Raw genomic sequence first — 8,790 nt, 5'->3', positions numbered from 1 at the left:
AATCCTCGCCTTGAAAGTTGAACAAGTCCAATGGTAGAAGATGGACAAGGCACCTTCTGTAAGAAGAAGAGTGGCTAAAGGAAGTGCGCATTTTTATGGGTTTCGATAGAAAAAGAAATGGGTGAAGGGAAATACAGGAGGAGAAAGAGATATTGATCAGATGTAGTAGCATTTTCATGGGATTTAATAGTAAAAGATTTAGCGAGGCTGTCGAAAATATCAAATTCTTCTAAAGAAACCACATGTGACTTCAGAGTACCCCAATTGCTGTTTTTGTAGCTGTTCTGTGCAAGTGCCACATATACCAGTCACTGCGACGATGCTCCTTCAACCACATGTAAAGACCTTTCGTGCTCCACTACGACCCTGAGTTTGCTACTCAAGATCCTGATGAATGCATTTCCAAAGCATTGCTCTATCTTCGTGCCATCTTCTTAGTACTCATGAGTAAATTCCAACGAGTTTGCTTTAGTAGACATGTGGCATTTTGAGCTGTAGTTTTTTGACATCTACATGCTTTCTTGTGTAGTTAAAGATTTTCCTCGTTCTGTCGTGTCAATGAAAATTATTGTAAATCAATATATCATAACTGAAAAGCATTGTCATCAACAGAATACAGTTGGAATAATTGCTGGTAATCCTACATCAATTGGAATAGGATCCCCTGAAAATGCCTCTCAACTACGGCAGACTAATTTTTGCCATGGCTTGATACTTTGCCTTAGCTAAAGATAATCATATGGTCACCTAATTTTTAGTCTTCCATGAAAGAAGAGATTCTTCCAATTTAATGTAAAAGCTAGTGATGGATCCTTAGCTTATGGGACAAGTCGCACAGTTCACATCACAACATGCCATCATTTCCATATTGCATTTCCTGGATAGGAGAATCTCGAGTCCTAGACACCTTTTCAAATACTTCACGACCTTTAAAGCATTCATATGAGATTGCTTCGGATTGTGCATAAATTGACTGAGTGTCTACATAGCATATGAAATATCAGGCTTGGTCATAGTCAAATATATAAGTTTTCCAATGAGTTTATGATAACTCGAACGATCTTTGAGTATAGGATCATTATCCTGAGATAATCCTACATCATAATCTGCCGTAGTTAGTTTGGTATTATGCTCAATTGGAATAATTGCTGGTTTGCATCCTGATAGACTTGCCTATGATATAATCTCTAGCACAAAATTCTGCTGATTGAGAGAAATTCCTTGATCGGATTGGACAATTTCAATCCCAAAGGTGCTCCCAAGTCTTTAATATGGAAGGTGGACTGTAGATATTCCTTAAGGCATTCTATAGTAGCTTTATCATTCACCATGATGAGTATATAGTCGACATATATCATCAAGTAGATTAATAACATACATTTAGTCCATGTGAATAGGGAATAATCATATTTGGACTGTTTGAAGCTTGCAGTTGTAAGGGCATTGGCAAACATGGCGTACCATTATCTAAAAGCCTATTTCAGGCCATAGAGGGATTTACAAAGACAACACATTCTATTATCCCCCTGTCTCCGTATATGCTATGGAATATCTGTCACAAAGCTGATTAGAGAACCCGCAGCGAATAGTAAGAGAGAAAGAAGAAGAGAGAAGGAATAGAAAAGAAGAGAAGGAGAACATAAAAGAAAGAAAGAGGGGCTGTGGATTTCTAGTAATGTAAAAACCCTACACCCATTGTATTTATATTGAATATAAATTGTATATGACAATAATACCCTTATGTAAGTAAAAAAAAAGGAAATAAAACTCTGATAATAAAGGAAACTCAATTAAAGTAACTTAACACTCCCCCTTAAGCTGGAGCATATAGGTCACCCATGCCTAGCTTGGAACAACCAACAGCAAAAGGGGACGAAATAATGCTTTGGTAAACATATCAGCAAATTGATCTCTAGAGGCAACGTAAGGAGTAGCAACCAAATTCTGCTTCACAGCATCACGAACAAAGTGACAGTCAACTTCTATATGCTTAGTTCGCTCTTGAAAACAGGATTCCCGGCAATATAAATGGCTGCTTGATTATCACACATCATGTCAATAGGTTGATTAATAGAAAATCCAAGCTCCTGGAGAAGAGATTTCAACCACAACAATTCAGCCACAGTATGTGCCATAGCACGATATTCAGCCCTGCACTAGACTGGCAATGGTAGTTTGTTTCTTGCTTCTCCAAGTAACCAAATTACCACCAATAAAAGTGCAATACCCAGTTGTAGACCGTCGATCATATGTTGACCCAGCCCAATCAGCATCAGAATAGCCAACCAAAGTGGAAGAACCATTAGATTTATAAATTAGTCCCTTACCAGGAGAGCTTTTAAGATATCGAAGAATGCGACATACAACATCCCAATGAGCTTTCTTAGGTGACTCCATAAACTGACTCACCACGCCAACAACAAAAGAAATATCGGGACGTGTAATAGTAAGATAAATTAGTTTCCCAACTAGACGCCGATATTGATGCTTGTCTTCAATTTCCTTTCCATCATCAACTCTAAACTTTTGATTTGGATCCATAAGAGTATCAACTGGCTTGGAAGCTAGTGTACCTGTCTCAGACAAAAGATCAAGAACATACTTTCGCTGAGACAAATTAATGCCTTTTTTACTTCGTAAAACTTCAATTCCCAAAAAATATCTAAGAGTTCCCAAGTCTTTAATATGAAATTGCTGCTGAAGAAAGGACTTAATCTCATAAATGCTAGTCATATCACTACCAGAGACAATTATATCATCCACACATACCACAAGAATGACTACCCCCGATTCTTTCTTGCGAACAAAAATAGAATGATCAAAATAACATTGGTGGAAACCACATCTGGAAATCACTGAACTGAATTTTTCAAACCATGCTCTTGGAGACTGTTTCAACCCATAAATGGCCTTATGTAGCCGACATACTTTACTACGATTCTCCCCCTGAGCAACATACCTAGGAGGTTGCTCCATATATACTTCTTCAGGCAAATCACCATAAAGAAAAGCATTCTTGACATCTAATTGATATAATGGCCAATCGAAATTCACAGCAAGAGAAATAATAACACGAACAGAGTTGAGACGTGCCACAGGGGAAAAGGTCTCAAAATAATCCACTCCATAAGTTTGAGTAAAACCTTTAGCAACGAGTAGTAAGAGCTCAAAATAATCCATCTCTGATACCATGTCACAAAGCTGATTAGAGAACCCGCAGCGAATAGTAAGAGAGAAAGAAGAAGAGAGAAGGAATAGAGAAGAAGAGAAGGAGAACGTAAAAAGAAAGAAAGAGGGGCTGTGGATTTTTGTAGTAATGAAACCCTACACCCGTTATATTTATATTGAATATAAACCGTATATGACAATAATACCCTTATGTAAGTAAAAAAAGGAAATAAAACTCTAATAATAAAGGAAACTCAATTAAAGTAACTTAACAATTTCCATGTAAATCTCTTCATCCAGATCGCCATGAAGAAATGCATTATGCATGTCCATTTGATGTAACGGCCAATCATGGATAGCTGCAATTGATAAGAATGAACGAATTGTGACATCTTTAGTCACGGGAGATAAAGTCTCGTGATAATCAAAACCTTATTGTTAAGTAAACCCTTTAGCCACCTAACAAGCCTTATAACTTTCAATGGACCCGTCAAGATGATTCTTTGTTTTATACACCCACTTGCATCCAATTGGCTTTGTTTAGAGGTAGGGTAACCCGAGATCCCAAGTTTGGTTGTCAATTAACACATGTAATTCTACCACCATAGCCTTCTGCCATTATGGATCACTGGATGCCTCATCATAACTAGACAATTCCCTTTCTTCCGATATGCGACTAATGTAGCATTTATGCTCCAGTGAAAGTTTATGGAAAGAGACATAAGAAGAGATCAGATAGTGAATACTTGGTGAATTGAGTGAAGCGCATACATACTCCTTTGTCCATGTTGGTAGTCGTGTAGCACGGCTGGAATGTCATGGAGGATCCACTCGTGGTGGAGGAGAGGATGTTGATGTTGATGCTTCCTCAGTGATGAGTTTTGATGAGACATTAGGAGTACCTTATGCATTAGGCATATCTTTAGGCATAGGTTCTATGACATCTTTCGAGGGAGAATTCTCATAATAAGTTGGAGTTATTGCTGGAGGAATGATCTTTTCTAGAAGTGTTGTTGGAACATATTTAAGGTGTAAATATTCCTCAAATAAAGGATGGTAAGGATTGTTCATGATGCCTAAACTTTGATTTGAGGATTCTTCTTCTCGAAATGGGAAGACATCTTCATGAAAAATGACATCTCTGCTAACAAAGAATTCCCCCGTCAATGGATCAAGAACTCAATATCCCTTTGTAAGTTGGGATATCCCATGAATATACATCATCGAGCATGGGGACCCCTCTTGTCTCAAGGGTCCATTATAGCAATGTAGCATAAGCCGAAAACCTTTAAATGATCCAATGTAGGTTTCTTCCTAAAAAGTAGTTCGAATGAGGCTCTTCCATCCAGTATCCAAGTAGGCATACGGTGGATAAGATATGCTGTAGTGACAATACAATCTCCCCAATATTTCTTTAGAATAGATCCCTAGAAGATGGCGATTTTACATTCCACTGCCGCATTTTTTGTTGTGGGGTATAAATGCATGAACTTTCATGGAGAATGCCATGAGTCGAGAAAAGCATAGCACAGTGCGGATTTGCTAAACATATTTTCCAAACTGATTCTTAGACAAGGTGATGTATGTCTTTAAATGGGAGAAAACTTGGCTTTTTTATTGCATTAGAAAGACCCACATGGCACAAGAGTAATCGTCCACAATTATAAGAAAGTAGCGTGATCCATCATGATGTGATGTGTGGTAAGGCCCTTAAACATCCACATGAATTAATGAAAAAATGTAACCAGCATGTGTTTCGCTAGAAGGAAAGGGAGTACGCAACTATTTTGTAAAAGGGCAAATATGACAATGAGAATAAGGAAAGGAACTATTATAACCTATTCTTGAATGCATAAGAAAATCCTTGTTATTGGCAATTGTATTACACAATGATATTTTATTCAAGGAAATAGATGACAAATCAAAATCAATTGGGAAACTGGTCCAAAAAAATAGCCCTTCGAAAAGACTACCCAAGCCCATCAGTCTACTAGTAAAAAGGGCCTGAAAGAAGCAAGTGTCAGTATCAAAGAACATTCGATAGGAATTTTCCTTGCAAACTTTGGACACAGAGATGAGGTTAAATTGAAATTCTGAGACATAAAGGATATTTTGAAGGGTGATTTGGGGATGAAGTCTAACTATGCTTGTTACTGTAACATGAGTAATGTTTCCATTAGGTAATTGCACAAAAATAGGAAGGTTTAGTTTCCTATGCATATTCGAAAAAAAAAATCCTTTTTCACAAATGATGTGATCACTCGATCCTGAGTCAATTATCCATGCCTTTCTTGAAATAGTATTCATCAAACAGTGAGATATACCTGAAAAACTTCCTCCCTTGTTGGAAGTATCCAATTTCTATAATGCTTGCATCACTTATTGATATCGCCCATATGTAATGGGTCGATCAACATTTGGTCCAGTGGGTTCAGTGACTTGGTAAGCTGCAAAAAATTCCTTCCTTTTTCCTTTTTCTCTAGGCTCTCCATGCAACTTCTAACAATTGTCAATTGTTTGGTGTGGACATTTGTAGTATTCACAATATAATTTACCTTTCTCTTTTTAATTTTGTCCAAAATGCTTGGACAACATGGAAAAAACTTGTTTGTTGGATGTCTTAATCATGGGATCACGCCTACCGTCCAATTCAATTAAAGAATTAGCCTCCCGCAAGCCGTTCGTTCCTTTCCTTTTAAGGGATCTCCATGGAACCCTAGCCCTATCGATGCTCTCTCTCCTAGGCTAGGGTTTTGATGCCTGGCTCTCTTCGTTTGCCGTGGGTTGTGAGCACAATTCTCTAGCCTCCTTTTGTGTACTTTGGCGTCGCAAGCCATTAGCTCTCTTCCTAAACAACCAACTGGAAGATTCACCTGAGAGTTGGCATCAGATCCATGGCCAAGATCTGTAAACATAAGATTAAGATTTGTTCAAAATTTGGAGAAATCGGGTGGTCTTTTCCATTTCCTTTATGGATATGTACTGCGCTAGGGTTCCTTTTGGGCCCTTAAGTTTCTCCTCTACAGCTTCAAGATCATTCTGAAGTGATGATAGCTTGTTGAAATAGGCCATGACTATCATATTTCCATACTTGAGTTCGCTAAGTTCCTGCATGAGAGAGAAAATTTTCGCTTGATCTAATTTTTTGTACATTTGTTTGATATTTTCCCACATGCTCTTCAAGTACTCCATTGGTGGGAGATTGGCAACGACTTCTAGAGATATGCAGTAACCGATCCATGTTCAGACAAGTTGATTGCACTTTCTCCAATGTTGTGCCGAGTATTCGTCGGAGGGGATTGAGATGGTTCCGTTGACAAAACCGTCTTTGTCCTTTGTCATGAGCGCGCGTCGGAAGTCCTGTGACCACCTGGAATAGTTCTCTAGCTTGGTCAATTGCAAACTAATGAGTCGCAATTTTGGTTCGTCGTCAATCGACATGTACAAGGGGTCGCTGAGCTCTAGACAGCCAGTGACGAACTAGAAAAGGCAAAAACCTTAGCATAAAACTTGGATAGGGATTTGTCCCTATACCCGAATTGCTTGACCTAACTCCATGACCTGCATTGAAAAATTCCGAGTAGGGATTTCTCCCATACCTAGTTCTCCTAACCCGCCCATTTGCTCTTGATCTGACTTGATGGTTGGGTTTGCCCCACTTCTAGTTGGTGGGTTTCATCGATTTGGGCATGGCTTGGGTAGCTTTGGACTCCAGGCAACGATGGATTTGGACTTGGCCCAAGGTACTATGGATAAGGTACCCACCGGTAAGGATGGCCCACGATGGGTTGGCCCAGAATGGGCTGCCCTAGATTAAACTGAGCCTAGATGGGCTGCCATTGCATGTGTTGGGCCTGAGTGAGCTTTGTTGGGTTGCCGGGAATTTCATAGCTGAATCTTGCGTTTTTTAGGCAGCGGGCATGATTTCACTTGAAAGTTGGTCGAAAGAAGTAGAAGATAAGTCATGTGGGTTGATCATGGTAAAAAAGAATTCGCTTGTTTCTTCTTCCTTTTCAATAAATTGATTCCTATGCTAAAGGAATAACTCTATTTTGCAAGTTAGAGTTCCTTGGAAGGCAATCAAAGCATAAGCTAAATTAGGAGCTTGGAGGCTCTAATACCACAAAAAGAAGTAAGAAAGTAGAAGAAATAGAGAAGAATGGGATTGGAGAGGAGTGATTTAGGGAAAAAAATTTGTATTTCTTCAATCTTCCTGAATGTACAAGGCTTTATAAATATAGTACAAGATGTACACAATAAATGGCAACTTTATATTCTACAAATCAAACTTGATCTTAATCTAATAAATCTCGATCTCAATCTAATCCCTAATTGATTTAGTGCACAATCATAATTAGAAATGAATTCTCGAGAGTGCCGGACACCTGGAGTGCCAAAAATTGGCATGGAGGGATACTTAAGTACCAAAAGTTAGGAAAGTGACACTGTGACATCCTGAAATTTGAACCCTTTGAGGGACGAGTGAAAGTGAATTTCGTCAATGCATTGTTGGTTGATCTCACTCAGAATTGATCACTCCTGAGATACGACCTTGAGGGGAAAGGCTAATGAGAACAAAACTCGTGCGACTAAAGGACTCGACACAGGAAAACGACTTGATCGTGAGACTTGCGTGAGGATGATCCTATAGATAGGCAGGCCGATTCTAAGGACAACTAAAAGTTGATTCGCGGACAAAACATAATAGAACGATGGGTGATTCCGTTTACTGTTATCAAATCCACGAACGACCCTATGTCGATTCTCAGTAATCGTATACTTTGAAATAAGAATCTATCCTCCGTAATTTCATGCAGTCAATGACGTCCATGTGTCGAGATGTCTTGAACGTGGTTTGGCATGAGTCGGTCACGAGTGAATCCTCAAAGCCACCCGTCAATCTGCATTGTTACCAAAATGGCATTTGGCGAAATTGACATGGCAAGAGAACTTAGGATTGGACTTCGAATTATCGGGATTGTCCGGGACGGACTTTGGATGAAGCTACTTCAGACAGTCGACAGAGCTAGTGAAGCCGAGCAATTGAAAAAGGGATTTTCGGACCGAGGAAGCAAGCCCGTGAGGAAGTAGGCCGAGCCAAGCTAGTGTGGGCCTTAGGCCTAAGTTGGAACAGCCACCAAATGGGCCTAAGTCAAGCAAATGAGCCCATTGGGCCAAACCAACTATTCATCTTCTAAGCCCATGGGCCAATTCTTGGCCATTTCAAGCCCATCCAATTCCCAAGCCCATTCCTATTCATGGCCAAGCCCAATCCTTAGGCCCATCCACCAATTTCAGCCCAAGGTCAGATGACTAATTTGTGCAATGTGGAAATGACCTAAATGCCCCTAAAAGCATGTGGATAAGGCAAAGGAAGAGAGAGAAGATGATGTCACTTTGTATGGAGAATTGAAGTGGCCATTTAATGGCCTTAATGAGGTGTGACACCAGCCCTCACATCTCTCTCTCTCCCCCATTCGGCCTCCAAGCGGACGAGCTCCTCTCTTCCTCGTTTTCCCTCTCTCCAGTTTCTGCTCCAGCTGACCCTTCGGTGAAGAATCGAGTCAAAAGTGGTCTTACCAGATGAATCAGCCAACGAGCCACCTATCACCGTGACCGGGA

The sequence above is a fragment of the Eucalyptus grandis genome, chromosome 3, assembly GCF_016545825.1.
Source record: "Eucalyptus grandis isolate ANBG69807.140 chromosome 3, ASM1654582v1, whole genome shotgun sequence".
NCBI lineage: Eukaryota > Viridiplantae > Streptophyta > Magnoliopsida > Myrtales > Myrtaceae > Eucalyptus > Eucalyptus grandis.
This window is presented reverse-complemented; position numbering follows the sequence as displayed.